Source organism: Columba livia, chromosome 13, assembly GCF_036013475.1.
Source record: "Columba livia isolate bColLiv1 breed racing homer chromosome 13, bColLiv1.pat.W.v2, whole genome shotgun sequence".
Classification (NCBI taxonomy): domain Eukaryota; kingdom Metazoa; phylum Chordata; class Aves; order Columbiformes; family Columbidae; genus Columba; species Columba livia.
Genome location: NC_088614.1, coordinates 2906551 through 2925447, shown reverse-complemented (window position 1 = coordinate 2925447; position 18897 = coordinate 2906551). Strand labels below are relative to the sequence as shown.

The following is an 18897-nucleotide window of genomic DNA, read 5'->3' as shown; positions in this document are numbered from 1 at the left end:
GATAATGTTGCAGCTGTGCTTACAGGGGTTTCGACAGCCCAGATCTGTCCTCCCAGATGATGGGAGCTAAACAGAAATGAAATAATCCTGAAGGTGAAAGTGAACCTTTATATTAAGTGTAATCTCTTAGAATATTTGTGATGTCTTCTTGGGGGTGTTCTTCTTCCAAAATGCATAATCAATCCAACTGAAGATATATAAAAACATGTATTTAATATCAGAATGAACAAAGCATATTAATGCCTTTGATGCCACTAGTGTTGCAAATCCCAGGGCTGCAATTTATTGTGTTTGTGCATATCTATGGAATTTTAAAGAACAGAGGACAGATTCTGACTTGAATGAGACACCATGTGTGAGAAGGGTTCATGTTTTGGTTCTTGTGAGGTCACAATCAGACTCTAGTCTTTGGCATGATTTTTGCGAGGAGATAAAGCGTGCAACCATAGGAACAAACACAACCCTTTCTAAAGATGTGTGCTGTATTAAGCACTAAGTTAATATTCAGTTTGCAGCTGGTTATACATAGTAACTTTTATATTCAGATCAAATACTTATTTGAATAGAAATTATTCTGAATGGCATACAAAGATCATCTCCCTGTATACTTAGTGGAACATCATTTTGAATGAAAATGGTTTATCTGAATAAATTAGCTCATAATTTTGCTGATTATGGGCAGAAATCTTGTATTTTCATGTAAATTTTCAGTACTGTAAGCCTTCTATCTTTGTTTGTTGAAGTTGTCTATTTGGATAATTTAAAAATTCTGGTTACTATATTAAACTGTACAAAACATCTAAAAAGACAATATTTATCAACCTGAGATTTTTAATTCATTTCCCTGGTATATGCCAAGTGCATTTTAAATATTAGTAGTTTATTCATTTTAAAGCCCATTTGTTCTAATAGCATTCACGGTAGCCTTAATTCAGGATCAGAGAATTCCCTCCAGATCTATTCCTTGTATCATTATGATTCACTTGCCCTGTTTTGAACCCAATGACCCTTGTTAGTGTCCTGCAATAGCCTTTAGATATTTCTAATTCCTTGGTTCTTCCTCAGTTTTGTTCTTCAGCTGAGTTTGAGCAGGTTGTAAATATTTCTTATTTCCCACAAAATCCTTGAACCCATGACAATGCTCCTTGTGGCTTCTCAATGACTTTCTTTATTAAAAAACCCCTCTTCTGCAATCTCCTGAGGTTCAGGTGACTATACACCGGTACAAATCACAATCACAGAGATAACTTTGTCATTGCTTTGCACAATGCTGCTTTGTGTCTCCATTGATTCATTCTTCTCCATCGCAAATTTAAAACTCTGTCATCTTCTTGAAGGTGCTCTTTGAATCTTTTTCTTCAAAGCTCTTTTCCCCCTTACCCAAGTGTGTCTAGACTCCTCAATTTTGTCAAAAATAAAACTTTTGTCTGCTTCTCCCATGTTATATGTTCTTTCATGCTGTCCCTCTCTACCCTCCCTAAAACGATTCATGTGGCCACTGCTTTTGTTCTGCTTAAGACCTCACCTAACAAGTGGTTTATAAGGAATTAACATTCTTATCTTGGCACACTAAAGTTATGATACTTTTAAAAGATGGACCAAATGTAAGTTGTGCCCATTTGAATTACTCTCACCTTAGCTTTCTGTCCTTCATACATTGGTTCTCCTCTGTGGTCCAAGGGAAGTCATTTAATTTATGAGGTCCTGCAAGCTGGGCTTGGCATCAGGACCAGCTTGGTGAGAACTCTCCCTGGAAGACACTGAACAGGAAAGTTAATGAGCTGACAAAGACCTCATCCTTTCTTATTGCTGACGTAAGTTTCTCACATCTTATAATAAAAATCAAGGCGCTTCCATGTCCTGCTTTAGGTTAGGACATTAACAGTTTTGGCCACTTCTGACTAGCAGATATGTTATTTTTGCTCCCCTCCTCCACAATCCTCTGCCCAAAATCCTCCTTAAACATTTCAGTACTTCTAGGTTACTTAGTCCAAACTTTGTGGCTAGGGGCTTAAACTGTGAACTTAAATACATGCTTATCCTTGTGTTTCATAAATCTAAGCTGCAAAATTTGTGTTTTATTCTACGAAAGAAAAGCTGAAAACATAACACGAGCTGCAGATATTTATGTTTACCATAAAACACTGATTTGAGCATGAACATAAATATTTACCTTTTATAGGGCATAGAGATTTTGGGAGAGATGCTGTCTGGTAGCTTCACCTGTGCTTTATGTTGACTGCACCATCAGAAAATGCTGTTCAGTTCTGTAATCTGATGTGGTCTTGATATCGCTTGAAAAATCTCCCAACCTGTGTGAGACCATACTGTGGCAGATTGCAACCCCCCTCCCTCCTTCAGTATGGCACATCTCCCTCTTCCTCTGCTACTTGAGGCTAACAGCTTCTTTTGTTTGGCCCAGAGCACCCTGGCTCCTGGGACCTTAGAAGAAGGGAGTGCCAAGGCACACTGAGCCGCGCCCAGTGTGGGGGATGTTTGGAGGCTTCAGGGGCACCCACAGCCAGTGTGGGGGGTGCAGAGAAGCTTCTAGAGTGCCTACAGTCAGATCTGATCAGATAAAAACGGGACTCTCGTCGAGACCCAGCCCCATTTTGTGTGGGGGTCTCTCGGAGTACAAGCTTAGCCACTGCCGCCAGGAGAGCCCCCTCTCTGGGATGGAGACTCCGCTTGCCTCGCCGCCACGGGTGTAAGTAAACTTCTCGCAGGATTGCGAGTATATTTATACTTTTCGTGCACATTTGCACGTACAACTTTCCGCGCTCCATATGAGCGCGTGTAAAATTAATCCTCGCAGAATCGCGGGTGTATTTTCTTTCTGTGCACATTTGCACAAGTATTTTATTCCTCGCACAATCGCGAGTGTATTTTCCTCCTGTGCTTCCACATAAGCACGTGTAGGATTCCGTGCACATTTGCACGTGTAAAATAACTCTCGCAGGACTGCGAGCGTATTATAAATTTACTCTCGCGGAATCGCGAGTGCACACTTTCCGTACTCACTACGAGTACGTGTATCTCTTTAAAAACAATCCCACACCATGTTTAGGCAAGTGTGTACTCCGGGACTCGGGGACGGCTCCGGCATTGTTTTGAGTGAAGCCACGTGCATGCACTCTGTGGACCGCCCCTCTCAATAATTTCCTCCACTGATATCCGAACCTGTATTTAAGTCACTTTTGGAGTGCTAAAACCCTGTTCCTCGCCGGTCTAATAAAAGTTGTTTTTGGACCTTGTTGTCCCTTAAATTGACCTGTGGGTTGCCTCTGTGACAGATACAAACAGCAAAGACCAGCTGCATGTGCACTGCAGAGTGGGAATTTAATGGGTGCAGAGATAATGTGGGGCAACATGGACCTCAGTCCATTCGGAAAATGAGTTCTTGCGCAATTGAGTTCTGGGCTTCCTAATGACATTAAAAAAAAAATAAAATCATTTTGCTTGTCTGCACCTATCTGTAAAGTGAGAATTGTGATATTTCTCTCCTTTGTGAAGCTCTATGTAAGATGAAGATAATTTCATAACTTATTATTTAAGTAAGCTATGCTACTCTAACAGCACAGATGTCAAGTAAGACCAGGAAACTAGGCTTTCTTATCCATTGAAAGTGCAATTTAATACAACCTTATCAACTAAGTCAACTAAGTGCCTTGTTCATCAAAGGTAATATCAGAGTTTTGCTTTTGTAGAATGGGAAGTGTCCTGATTCTGGATAATTTCTTCTGCATTCTTTCTGATCAGTTTGTTTGTTTTGTTTTGTTTTTTAATTTCCTTTCCCCTCTCCCCTGATCTCTTGGAAGAAAATACTGAAAAATCATGGACTAACTTCTGGAGCGTGGCCACACTGATTTTCATTTGCAGCCATGGAAAAAGGGGACTAACATTTACTATTCACTTACTAGCTAATTCCAGTCCATTTATTTATTAGGTTTTCTTGTGCATGGACAGGGATTTGGGGCATTTAGAAAGATTTGCAAACAGTCAAGAGACCACAGGTAGAAGAACAGTTTTAGATGGGCAACCTGGGAAGTGATATATTTTTGTCTCTCATTGTATGGATTCCAGATCCTCTGCAGTGGAAGCTGTGACCTACTTAACACAAATGACATGCCTTAATGGCTACTGATTGGTTGCCAGAGTGTTTTCTTTAAATATACATATCCATCAGCAGCCGCTTTGTAATAATAAATGTCTCCCATATTACCCCATTTGTCTGTTTATATCACAAAGTAATGTCATACTATAACATGCAAATGTGTTCATCGAGAGAAGTTTGCTTTATCCCGATGCTGAGTAGTGTAGCTACATTACATGACATACAAGGTGCTAGCTAATTGGGTATTAACATATTTCTTATGTAATTGCATTTCAGAAATAATTTCTTTGAAGTGAATAGTCCTCGAAAGTGCTAGGTAGGAGCTACCAAACAAGGCCAGTGCTCAGGAAATTGTGCAGAGATCTTCTGTGGAAGGATTTATATTCAGAGACCTAAGAAGATGACCAAGGCAGTGCATGGGTAATGTGAGGGATAGCTGATATCTCGTTAGAGTTCTTTATCCTCTTTATTCAATTTCTGTTTGTGTGCCTGTCATGTCCCACCCTCAGTTATGAGTGGGAGGAGTAGTCACTCAGTTTCGTCAGTCCCCTTGGTTGGAAACAGAACTTAAGGTCTGCAAACAAAAGGCTTTTATTTTGCAGCTTGGCCCAAATGGTATATGAATCAGTGGCAGAAGCATTTACGTTATTGTAGGTTCAACTGGTAAACACTGAAAATTTGTGGCATATGTGAGGCTGTAAATCTTATGCTACTATGTTACATATAAAAAGGAAAGCAAAAAAGTAGAAGTATGGGAAAGAAAGAAAAGAGAGAGAAAGATTTCACCATTCCTATGGCTTCACTTTTTGTGTGATGGAGTTCGCAGTCTCAGATCCAGTGACGTGCGGCATCGTCTGGTGTCTTGTTGAGTTCATGTGGTGAGACTGGTGGGCAAAATAGTCCTCAGGATGGTGGGTGGGTGCCCCAGTGCTTGCACAAGGTGGGCCTTTATAGCCCGCTGGGTTGCCTGCTTGTGTAATTTTTGGTCTTTTGTGGAGGTGTTACTGCAAAAGATATAAAAGTCAGGGGAGTCAGGGTGTGATTGTGATAGATCAACAAGTCTCAGGCCATGTTGAAGGGTCTCAGCTTTTCCCTTTGTGCCATGCTGGGTGTATCCAAAGGTGGAGCTGTGTGCCCTCTGGCACGTCCCCCACCTCCTGTACGGGCCAGCCGGGCTGTGGCTCATTAGCTTACCATTGATACATAAATTGCAATTCACCTTATAGTGAATGTATCACCTCCTGTGGCTAAATGAACTGGTTTTGCCACAATGTTTCAGCCATTATCCTTATCAGACCCTGACAGTGCCTTGTTCATCAAAGGTAATATCAGAGTTTTGCTTTTGTAGAATGGGAAGCTATTTCTAATACTGTTAAAATATAAATCAACATAATCTAAAACTTCTGTTTTCTTTTTCCCCCACCAAGGCATAATGAAACAGATGGCTATTTATTTGAAATATTCAGAATTGTTGTTGTATATTGCATATTTACAACTGGAGTTGTTCAGAACATCTACCTGATAGTTTCATAAATGATTTCACAGATACTTTATCTGATAGTTTCATAAATGACTTTATTTCAGTTGTGCACTGTTAGAGAAAATGGGAAAAAGAAGAACCAAATTATGAAGCAATTACATTTGAAACAAATCCTCTAAAGGTGTTATTTATTTTTTCAAAAGGAGTCATTATTAGAATCCTAAAGGAGTAAAATTATTCTGCTTTGATTGAATTCAGCAGGAGCAAAGTAAGGTCAGTGTAAGATGTCTTGATAGTATGATGTTATGTAGTTATGTCCATGAATACCGGACAGATCATCTGAAAGTTTTGAATGATGATTTATTTTTAAATAGTATCAAGCCCTTGGCTAGATTTCCAAGAGTGCTTCCACTCTAATAAAATGTGATTTTTCAGTTTAAAACCCTTCTGGCCTTCTTCAGGAACCTCACTAAATGCAGAGGTCTGGACTCATCCCCCTTGCAGCTCTGACTTGGGCTCTTATCACGATTGATCAGGCTTTGTACACCACACTTCAAAATCTGCAGTCAGGATATTCCTGCTATTCTGTGAATGCACTAATTGCTTCCCCAAACCGCAAATTTATGGATGGGGAAAAACAGTTTTATTTTGCGAACTTTATACTTGCACGGCCGACTAATCATTTGTGTTTTCCCCGAATCATGCTGATGTGTTTGCTGGGGTAGAGATGGAAACCATAAGGACTATTTTACCCCTGTTACAAATATACTGTTCTACACCCACATGAGCCGAGCTTAACTGGCTGATCACTTCTGTCTGCATTTCATTGCATGGAATGTTTGCATTTTTAGTGTGAATTAATTCCCAAATTCGTTGCACTGAAAAGTTCTCTGTTTGAAAGCTAGCAAATACCAATTACGAAGATATGCCTCCCTAGCCAATTAAAATGTGCAGGTGCAATAACTTTGCTATCAACAGCTTTGGTGTTTATCTAGAAAATTCTACATCAAGAAATATTTTGTAATAGCATTGGGAAATGAGCCTGTTAGAAAAATGTTCTTACTACTTGGTGCTAAAAAGGTAACTTAGGAGTACTGGATTCAGCACTGACTGGCTCTGTTGATATGAATTAACCCCCACTATTTCAGTGACCAGGGAAAGAGTCACTCTGGATGAAGGGGAAAGAGTCACTCTGGATGAAGGGGAAAGAGTCACTCTGGATGAAGAGGAAAGGGGAGGAAAAAAACCAATTTAACCTCTGTTTAACTATAAGGACTCAGCTTACAAAAGAGGACTATCCTCTCAGATAATTAGATTTATGTAGTTATTGTGTATTGGGCAATTTTGCTTCTGTAGCCTGTGTATCCTCTGCACAGAGCAGTAGTTCTTTACCCTGCAGACAGTGGGAACACAATGTAGCTCTGCAATGACAGTGACAATAAAACAGGCAGTTTTATTTAGAAAGTGGAACATAATAAACTCTGCAAAGTATTTCGAGTGAAATATATAGTGTTCCCCAGATTCTGATAAACCTTTTCTTAGGAATAGACAGGGATTGGCTGTTAAAAAGAGTAAGGCTAAACCCAGTATCAAGAGGGCTCCAGGAATCTGTATTAGCTAAGCTGACATGACATGTTATTACTAATAATAACTATTTAGGCTTCATTTTCAGTTTGTTGTAGTCATGCTATGCAGCATCTGACAAAAGCTGTCCAGTTTTACCTGTTTCCAACAGGAACTTAGAAAGCTTTGCCATCTCTTCTTCTCACCTGGCTCATCATTTCCCCTCATTCAGGTTTCAGCAAGATCTTGAAAGGCTTGTCTTATCGGTGTAGTTTCTCTGAAGTAAGCCATGATTCGTCCTTGCACAAAGCTGTGAGATAAGATACGGTATCCTAGAAAAAAATCCTAGATTATTCTTCAAGCAATGGGAAACGCAAAAGCACAATCTATTGGAAGTAGTTTGTAGCTGATCTTTTCTGTGTGGGTTTTTGAGGGGGGGGTTGTTTGATTTTTTTTTTCCCCTACCAAAACTACTTGTTACGCATTCATACAAAAAAGTCCCTAAGTCAAGTGGATGATGGAGGTCTTGCAAGGTCAAGTTTGATGCAAGTGTATTTGGAACAGTTTGTTGGGATAAGGATACTCTACCTCCTTGTCCTGCTAATGATTTTGCAGATTCCACCTCATCTGTTGTGATCTGGTTCATTGTTTTCCCCCAGATTGTGCTTTCCCTTATTCTGTGATCTCACTCTTTAAACTTTGCTCTCAGAAATTTTGGCTTATGCGGCATCCAGCTGGAGTCATGCCCTACTTTTTGACAGTGGTGTGACTGTTTCTTCTGTATTTATTTTCATCTTTCTACTGTTCCTCCCAACAGTAACTTTGTGGTCAGGTGAATAGCTGGCATTTTGCTATTGTCACCAGCCACCTTCTTATTTCTAAAGAAAGCCAGCTCTTGAGGAAGAAAATAATCTGCATTCCCTATTGCTGAAGTACTCATGCCGGTGTAGGACTTACATGACAAAACTCTGTGTCCTGAGTGACCTTGGAAATATCCATGCCACTGTCTTACAGGGTGTAAATCTCTGTGGGTGTTTGCTGGTGACCAGAGGTAAGCCTGGCTGGGACCTGGCTGCAGAATGCACCTCCAAATGCGGCGTCACCATCTGCTGTGAGCATCTTACAAACTAGTATAAGAACCAAACCCATATGTATGAGTCAACTTTAAGAAGATTGTCATGTAGCTACTTAATCACTAAAATAAAAAGAGAAATAGCAATTAGTTTTCCTTCCTTCTTCTAGGCACTTCTTCTACTTGGTCAGGCTAAGCTTGTAACTGGGCTACTCTTCCTCTGTGTGCAAGGGAGAAGCTGTTCAGTCCAGGAAAATATTGCACACCTCCTGCTTGGTGATTGTAGACCTGCAAAGCCACATAAGGCAGATACTCCACATGAGGGTGTTGCACTTCATTCACAGGGTGGAGAAAGTGTCTTGACTTTAGTTAGTATGATTTACACATTAGCGCTTGCTTAAGATATGCCAGGCACACAAGCTAGCCCTTTTGCTTATTGTAAATGTCTATAAAGCTGAAGTATCAAATGAAAGGCAGCTCTCATAAAATTTCAATCCACGGAACAAAGAGTGGATATTGTAATAAGCATTATCCGTAAATGAAAAATAAGGAGAGGAAAAAACCCCTAATCCCAAACCAACTTGTATCTTTAACTCAGTTGGTACTTTATGAGTATTGGACCAGATATAGCATCAAAACTAATGATTCAAGGTGATTAACTGTGGTGCTATTTGCAATACCCCCAGTTGCTTCCACAGAGCTGTTACTAAAGAAATCTTTCAGTCGACAGCAAAGTGACTGATTAATGGCAGACATAGAGAATAATTGACAACTCGGCCAAAACATCTGCAGATGAAATACATTTTGTCAAAGAGCTAAAACCCTTGTGCTGAGAAAATGCATATTTTTCCCTCTGATCCATTCTGTCAACAAAATAGTTTTCATCAGAAACATCAAAGCCATTTCATCTGCAAATTTCATTTTTTGAATCCCTTAATCTATTCTTGTTGACAAAAATTTCTGTCAACTGCCTCAAACCATTGTATTAACAAATTTCTTTTTCTCAATCATGATTTATTCTTTTGGCAAATGCATTCTATAATACTCTGCTTCATTCTGTGGAAAGAATACGTCAGTTTTCATCTTAATTTTTTAGGAAGTGAAAGTTGAAAGTAAAAGTAGTGTCACAGCTGCTAATCTACTCAATCTATCCACTGACTTGGCTTATTTTAAATATATCAAGTTGAATTAAACTTTCTACTGAATAATGCAAAAGTTGAAGTAAGGAAGTTGTAGGTAAAATAAAATCACATTTATCACTTCATATTTTCTTTGCAATATCTCTGATCGTGACTTTCAGGCTCATGATACAAAGATGACCTCTGACAAACTGTACTTTAACTTGTTTCTAGATGTTGACGTACTGGAGGCTTATTGTAACCTCACTGCTTATAATGAACTACTGAAATAAAGTATTGCAGCCACCCCTAATGTATTCCATTACAATCTAGTGTTAACCAATGTAGTATAAAAATGAATTGCCAGCAAGTTAATTCCTTTAACAAAGAATATATCTGTTTGAAAGCAGAATCACATGATGATAAGAAAAAGATATGTAAAAGCTTTGAGTGTAGAATACCAGTAATCTACATTAAAAATATTGTTAGTCTTAATTAGTACTCCCTGTGTAAATGAAAAAGAAAAAAAAAAAGAAGTCACTAGAGTTTATGATCCATGTATAAGATAAGATAACAGATGATGTTATGGTTTAACCTCAGCCAGCAACTAAGCACCACGCAGCCACTCCCTCACTCCCCTCCAGTGGGATAGGGGAGAGAATTCAAAGAATAAGAGTGGGGAAACTCGTGGGTTGAGATAAAAACAGTTTAATAAGTAAAGCAAAAGCTGTGCACACAAGCAGGGATTCACTCACTACTTCCTACTGCAGGCAGGTGTTCAGCCGCCTCCAGGAAAGTTGGGCTACCTCACATGTAACTGCTACCTGGGGAGACAAAATACCATCAATCTGAACATCCTTGCCCTTTCTTCTTCCTCTAGTCTTATATTCTGAGAATTATGGCATTTGGTGTGGAATATCCCTTTGGTGAGCTGGGGTCAGCTGTCCCAGCCGTGTTGCGTCCCAACCTCTTGTGCACTCACTGGCTGGTGGGTGGTGTGAGCAGCAACAAAGGCCTTGACTCTGTGTGAGCCTTGCTCAGCAAGAACTAAACATCCTTGTGGTACCAACACTGCTTCCAGCACAAGCCCAAACACAGCCCCACACTGGCTGCTGTGGAGAAAATTAACTCCATCCCAGCCAAACCCAACACAGATGGACAGTGATTTATTTCCTGTGCATCACTGGTCTGTATTGGATATATCTTTGCCTTATGTGATTTTCATCTTTCTGAGGTAGTTATTTTTTTCTAGATCTAATAGAATAAATGTGTTTTGGATTTTGAGGAAGATATAAGCAGCCTAACTACTAGATAATTTTTTTTTGTGTGCAGTGTATAACTCCATATCTACCACATGGTGAACCAGATTGTAAAATAGAATTGTGCTGCTAGTATCTTATTGAAAATCTCTGCATACAGTCCTGAGGAAACCCTTCAGAAATGAAGTTTCCTCTCTGTAAAATAGGAATAATCAGGCGTCAAAGTAATTTTTAAATTGCTGTAATAGTTAACTTTTCTGAGCTATAGGAGGAATTAAACAGTGCCCTTGGGTCCTTGGCAATGCATCATAATGGGGTGAGTCGTAGTTTCAACTCAACCTCTGCTGGCTAGAAAAAGGCAGTGTGCTATTTCCTCACACCTGGCCAGTTCCTGTCATCAAAAATTCTGGATTGTGCTACTGTGTAGTTTGGCATCCTCATATACACCAGGAGTTGGAGGACACTTGGCATACGTGGCTGAAAAGAGGGTGCCCTGGGACTGTGTGACTATGGATATAATTTTTCCACTGGCAATGCTTTGAACAGCAGAAATTGTAAGAGAAAGAAATCACTGTGAGAAACACCAGAATGGTACCAGCCCTTTCTGACTGTGTTTGAAGTTCCCCTCTCCTAAACAAGGAGATGTCCCATAGCTCTGACTTCTACAGCACATTGTGCTGTCAGTCACCTGTCCACAGCGGGGACAACTGCAGAACTACAAAAAATGGCAACAAAATATTAGTACAACTATTAAGGTAGACTAGAGATATTCTAGACTGGGATAAACTGCTATACTTGCATCCAGGTGCTACTTGAACAAACATTTCATTAAGTCTGTAATTTGTTGCTGAGTGCCCATGGTGCCTTCACCTGGGCCTTTAGGAATTTTTGAAGTGAATCTATTGAGATGTTGTTTAGCTGTGGAATTTGGTGGGACAGAGATGGATCATCCTCTCTCCCAGTCCTATGTTTACAAATCGTGCACCAAACCCAGGCTTTTGGACAAGCATTAAGTAATTTCTGGCTTCCTGCACCATTTCAAGGGTCCTGCAGCAGAGTGTTCTGCCTTGTTCTTGGAAAATAAACGCAGACTGTGATCAGATCAGAACAATCACTGGGGGATGCGTAGGCCAGCTGAACAGTCCAAAATCAAACATGGCCCCAAAGTAGATATTACATTGATATTTCTTATTCAATTTTCACAAATTAAAATTGAAACCCTTTAAAAAATAGATCAATCTCCATTTTTTCTTTTGAAATTAAGTATTACTGTGGGGGACTCTAGTCTCAACTCAGCCCATTCTTTTTGTCAAGGAGTAGTCCGTGTTCAGTATTATTTCTGCTGATTCAAATATTTTTCCACTGTTGTGCGGTTTCGGAAGGGCTTTAAGTCTTGCTATAGGTTAATATTTTTTTCTTGCTGTGTGCTTCCTGCATTCTGGATCTTCCTTTCATGGGTTTAATTTCACACTTTAATGCCGATTTCACCTCTGGAGTTTTTGCCCTTTATCTACAGGGGGGCTACAAGGCAGTTGCTTTGTATAAAGGCTACAGTATGCAATTGAGTTGACAGGTCCTCATTTATTAGCATCTTTCATTAGAACGTTAGGAATTTGGCATGTCATTCTATTGGAAAAAATGTATGATTGATTGATTGATTGACACTGATCAAAATTTGTTTCTTCATCCACTGTCGTACCAAATACTGAGAATAATGAGTTGCATGTAATATCAGTAGTTCCTAGAACATGAAATGCTCAGTCATGGAAGTATTTTGCTCAACACTATTTCTGCTGCTTTAAGAAAGGGATCCTAAATTTCTGATGAACATGATTTGTTAAGGTTGAATTTTACTTCCAAAATTGTTAGTCCTTGTCATAATACAAAAGCTAAAAATGAAAAAGACAATTCTTTTTCTCCAATACAACAAGACAAAGAACCCAAATATAGAAGTGTAATAAAAAGATTATTATTGTTTGGATAATAATAAATACAAAGTAAAAGTAAGGGGAATACTCTTATGTATCCACTTATCTCTTTATGGCTAATTGAAACAGAGTGTGGTTCTAATTTAGACTAATTTAGATCATGAGGACTGCTGTATATCTGAAAATTGTAGCTTCAAGACAAAGATTGGTTTTGAGCAATATATAAACAATGTATGTATCCTCGGCTCATTTAGCACTACCAGAGTTTTCTTCTCTTAACCTAGAAAACCTGTATTGATCACAGCTGCCCGAATGACAAGCAGGAGCTGCTAAAAACAATTGGGCAGCAGCAGAGAAGTACAGCTCCCCTTGCAGAAAATTCAGTTCTGGATAAACACCTTTTACTCCAGGGAGTGCAGATGTCTTATGTGGAGCTGCACCTTGATGGAGTTGCAACAAGCTCAACAGCGGGTCTGCGTTCCTAAAGAGAGGGAAAGCAGGAGGAAGTCAAGACAACTATAGAGGAGGTTTTACTCTTTCCCTCATGGGGGCCAAGTTAATAAAGAGGAATGAAAAGAATATATCTGTTCTATGGATTTTTACAGTGGTTGTTCAGTGGAGGCTGGGTATACTGGCAGCTGGTTGAATTTTTAACATGTTCCTACAAAGAAAGGACAATGCTATGTAGAAAAGATTTTCTTGCATAGAAAGTAAAAGAGCAAAATTTGACATTTTTTTACTTTCTCCAGATTTCAATGGTATTTTACTGTTTTGCTTAATGAAGGCAATAATCACCCATGTTCTCTACAGCCTTTAAAATCTCTTTCCCTCCTTTGCCCCTTTTTTTTCCTCATTGACATGAAATGAGAGAGGTAAATGTGAAGAGGATGCACAATGAGTATGTTGCTAAAGGAGAAGGGCCATGCTGTTGCACATCTTATTACTTTATTGTGGTCCACGCCTCTCATTGAGGTTCATGGAATTCTTTCATTGTTCCCGTTGTCGGGTTGGGGAGGAAGTGCTTGGAGCTAGAATATGCTCCAGAAGCAGTTTTCAGTGAGTCTTCTGAAGATGTGTGAGTCTTCTCCTTGGAGATGTGATTTGCAGATAATTTTTATTAATAGTAAATTACTGGCCTCTCCCATTCTCACACTATAAAACAAGAGTGTCGGTGGGTGGAGCTGGTATTTCTCCCTTGCACTTTGCCTGGGTAGGAAGAATGAAATTAATATTGCAATTTCCTAATGATAAAAAAAGAAGATTGTACTGTCTATAATATAAAATAAGGATATTTGCCCTCCCTTGTGAAGCACTGGAACACCCAAAGTATCATAGAATAATACAGTGTTACAGAAACCAGTAGTCATACTAGTTAAATGACAGTGGGAAGCTTGTTTTAAATTTATATTTCTTTAGCTTCTTCTGCAGACAGAGTGAACTACATTCTGTGTCCCAAATGTCTTAATTTTCTTTGTCTTTCTGATTCAGTTTGGTCATACTACAGCTACAAAGAAGGGTCTGAATCATTTGTTTGCACTAGATATAGTAAATGATGTTTGTTTCTGAAGCTTTTAGCTTTTTGCTGCAGCACTGACAGTAGCATGAAGGAGGACCAGAATATGGGTTTGTACCACTTGCTGCTGGTCCCCACAATGACCCTGATTTCACTTAAGCACTTAAAAATCCTCTGAGGGAATAACTCTATCTGCCACAATTCTGGTGATTTCCTAAAATTAGCCTGCCATTTAAGCAGACAGAAAATACAGTCTGCAATACCTATGAATACATGCATCATTTTGTCCTTCATGATACATTAGTGGTGTCAAGTGCTGATGAGATCACAGCTGATAGTAGTAGATGATACGGGATGAACAGTGAATTAAAGCATTTTTGAATCAATCTATTCCAGAATTCTTTCAACTGGACCTGACCATCCTCCTGTCGTGTGTCAGCTGGTGTAAAATCAGGAACGTCTCTAATGAAAGCAAGTCAGTTATGCTGTGGAGAAGAGGTGAAGGTAGGAAAAAAATGGTTGGTTCCTACTCGTCTGGTTTGATTAAAGCAAAGCTATGTTGCAGAAGACAATGGAATTATATCTGTCTAAAAACTGTCAGATCAGAAGCAATTATATGTTGACCAACTACTATAAAACTTTATGGAGCTTTTTTCTTAACTCGATCTATTTTATACATTTTCCTGAAACTCCTAGTTTTCTTCTTCCTTGATAATACTGCATTCTAACACGGGCAAAAGCAGGATTTACATCTGTTCTTGAATTCTGGTGATTAGTTTGTCAACAATTCAGCAATATGTTGCATTTTGGACAGGTGTACTCTAGTGGATGTCTCTAAACTATTTGAACATGGCTAGTTGACTTAATCATTTATTTCTTCATTATAGTAAATATTAAACTCTGCAAACAGTTAGCTAAGCACTGAGTGCTACCAGATTTTCATTGTTCAGTATGCCATTTTCTCATCTTTTATGCACATTTATATAGTCTATTTGGTTCCTGTGGAGCTGATCTAGGGAACTCGGTCTATTTCCTTTCATTGTGATGCTGGAATGAAACTGTGTTAGTGGAAATGAGCTGATTATTTGGAAAGAACTCTCTATATGACATACTCTCTGTATGTCTGTCCTAACTTGTATTTGCCTCTTATATTTTGCACTGTAACATTTATTCTTGCTTTTGTGTTTAAATCTCCTTGATCAACAGTATGTTGCATGGTAGCTTTCTGCTTGTTGTGATGGGTTTCTGTACTCCGTCTGTCTCTCCAACACACAGCATATGTGCACACACACTCCTAAGAAGAAATCATTGTTCAGCCTTCTTCATAGTATGCATATTGCTTGATTTTATTTAGACAGAGATGGCATTCTAGGGATTCTTGGTTAAGTTTTCAATGAAAACTGATGACTGTGTCCTTGGAACCAGTTGCAGAAGTAAGGATGGCATAAGGACTTAAACTATCTCAAAAAGGCAGATACCTAACCAAAGAAAGCATGACCTGGTGGGTAGATCAATGTGAAATGTGCTGTAAACTGGTTTGTTTAAATACCACTTATATGTTTATATTTGTGGTCGTATTGAGTGCTCTACTAGTGGGATCAGCAGTTCGCTCTCTGCTTTCCAGGCAGCTGTGGAGGGTTTTTATGAAAAAATAAAAATACAACTAAGCAAATCATGTATTGCATAGTTCAAGGCTCAAATACTGTGTTTTCTGTTACTTTATGCAACACATAAACCTTGATGTTTGAACATGGCTCATTTCCAGCTCAATTAAGACTTTCTTCTTGGCAATAAATAATGGTTTAGCAAGAGCTCTCCTTCATCTACAGTGGACTTCATGGCTAAAGTGAGGAACAATTCTCTTTGAAATCACAGCTGCATCAGAAATTTGGTTTACTGTGTAAGAACTATGAAAAACATAAAGTCAGTTCTCCATCTTGCTGATACTGCCAAGCTGTCCCAGATTGCTCAAGACCTAAAATGAATAAAAGGTATTTGGGGAGTTATGGAGCTCTGTAAGTAATTGCATCATAGGAACTTCTTCATTGTGTGCAATACAAGGACCGAGTGTAGGTTCTTTTGATGTGCTAAACCTTTTGCCTTTGTCCTTATACACTTTTCAAATTCTGCTGCTTTCCTTCCCCAACTATCTGGTTTTTGTGCTGGCTTCGTACTGCATGTGCTTGGAGCAGATTCAGGCTTTCCAGAGAGGGTGATTGTTTCACTTCTGTGAATCTATTTGTGTTCTGCTGTATTAGTATCCTGGTTTTGCTGAGCAAGGCAACTGCCAGTGGTAGAGAACGTGACAGACCAAACCCAGAGCAGCTGGTTCTCTTTTTCCCCAGGTTTGACATGGGTTCAGTGTCAATATTCTAGGTCTTTCCTGATATTTGTCCTTCCTAACCAATAAAATCTTGAAGAGATCACTGAGGCTTGAAAGTGACACCTGTCAGTGGACAGTTGGGTGTTCTCTGACTTGTAGAGAGGATGAAGTTGATTGCATTAAGTTGGGCTGAGTTCCCTAGTGAAGTACGCCATGAAATGTTTGTTCAGCTGATGTAATACTGCACCTAAACTGAACCAAGGAGGCAATCCAATTTACACTAACATGAGTGAAGCATGCATCTCCCCCCTTTACTGCCCTTCTCACTTCAGAGGTTATGAAATCCTGTGCTTCTGCATGTTGACAACTACAAGTGTGTGAGCTCCTGAATGATTTATGCCTTTGTGATATAAATGCTCAAAGCAGAAAGTTACCTCAAACTTCCTAGATTTTCTGCCTTTCTGCATTAGAGTCTCCTTTGGTATGTTCAAAGAGAGACTCATGACCTTTCTACTCACTCGGGTATTCTAATTAGTTTAAATGAGCTCCATAATTATTTTAAGTGTCTGATTTTACTATTCAGTGTCTTAGATGCCTGTCATAAAAGCTGCTATAAAAATACATATAGATTTTCAACAAATACTGACTTGCCTGTGCTAACCCATCAACCATTTCAGTGTCTCCTAATACTGGGCAGGGAACGTGTCTGTTGATTCAGAGACTTAATGTGTAGACAGTGGAAGTCGGTGAGAGTCTTTCCATTGACTTTGAGAACTAGATCAGGATCCCAGGAATTTGGGGCAGGCAGTTACCCTGCAGAATGGAACCATGAAAGTGAGATTCATGTTGCTCCCTTTAAGTTAATGCAAAATCATGTCTTTCATTTTTAGAAGAGTGAGGGCTACTACTGCTGTCTGTCTGTGCAGAAGCAGCTGGTACATGAAGTGATATGGCAGAGATGCCAAGACAAGTGTTTGCTTTCCGTGACTCTGGGCTCAGTGGAGGTGCATTTGTTTCTCTTTCTCTGGAGTCAGCAAGACTTGCTTTCTGGGTGGAGAAGGGGCCTTTGTACATAAGCTTTTTTTCACTTCATCCTTGCAGCAATTTTCCTACTTTAAATGCTTTTCTAATTGCCATCTGGTTTTTGTTTCTTTTAAACCTCTCATGTTTTTCCCTTCACATTCCCTTCTGAGTAAGTGTGCTTAAATGGAGAGTAGTGTGCTTCAGTCTCCTCTCTTCATGTCTAATACCTAATTGCCACTGGTGGAAAACAAATACAATGTGTGAGAGTGAGGAATTCGACAGAAATATTGTAAGTACAAGCCAGTAAGGCCTTGGTGTCAGAAATTACTCAATTACTTCAAAAGGCGACTGTGGTTTACTCCTCACAGAGTTGGCTGCAAATACACCCCAGTCAGGTACATTTCTCATGTCCAGTGGTACTGCAGGCTTGTTCAGTGTGTGGGGGGGTTAATTTTATTTTTCCATTGTACTTTTATAATAATATTGGCATTGCTAATTAGCTGTATTATTACAGTATATCTCCCTTGTGGATACTTATTTTTAAGCTTAAATCACTTCTAGCCCATTACTAGCTGAGTGAGAATGAGACCCTTTTGTATTGAATAGGCATGCTCACAAATAAAGAGTTGGTTCTATTTCTTTACAGAATGTTTTTGTATTGTACACTTAACTTTCATGCAGCTTTCCTATGGGAACAAGCCATTTGCAAAATCTATCGTATTCTAGTTATGTTTCCAAAGTGACCTCCATAGACTATAGCCATAATCCAACTGAAAATACATATTTTTCAGTGAAAGAATACTTTATTTATTTTATAATTACATTTCAACATTTCATTGGCCTTTGTCTGTCTTTACCTGCCGTGTTAACATGAAGCTGAATCTGGAGCTAAAAAATGACCTAAAGCTTTGTTCAGCTGAGTTTTCCCAGAGGTGACATGATTTTGACATTAGGTTGAGACAGAGAATCATGTTTTGGTTGTTGAAAGTATTCTGCATTACACGTTTGTCTGCAAGGATATAGGTTACACTAAATTACTATTGCTGTCCATGAACAAAACAATTTTTTTTTTGCATCATCCTCCATTCCATCTCCCTAAGTCTTGTGCTTTAGCACTAAAATAGTTAATGCTGAGTATCTTAGTATCTCTGAGAATTTGTAGATGATGGGTCATTCTAATGACACTGGAATAAGTACAGCATTGATATGTTACTCTCTCACTAGCTGCGTCTGTCTTGCAATTTCAAATGTGTCCTGACAAGTTTATATTCTGTACTTTTCTGTCATTTCAGTCTCATTGAGGTTCCAGTGTAGCTGGTAAATTTGCACATGGGCATTCAGTTTTAGTTCAATGTTTACCACACACACACAAAAATCCCCCAACCAAACCAACCAACCAAGAAACCCAAACCAAACCAAAAACAAGCAAAAGCTAAAAAGAAAACCAAAAAACCCACCACAGACAAAACACATAAAACCAACCAAACAAAACTAAAGAAAACAT

The 18897-nt window shown here is 39.1% G+C and overlaps 1 long non-coding RNA gene across 1 annotated transcript in view; it reads left to right on the top strand.

The window, feature by feature from the left end:
* Positions 1-18897, top strand: part of LOC110360434 (uncharacterized) — a 522839-nt gene that overhangs the window by 38031 nt on the left and 465911 nt on the right. The window contains exon 2 of the long non-coding RNA XR_010465887.1: positions 14444-14551. This is a non-coding gene — a long non-coding RNA (uncharacterized LOC110360434). The remainder of the gene's footprint in view (positions 1-14443; positions 14552-18897) is intronic.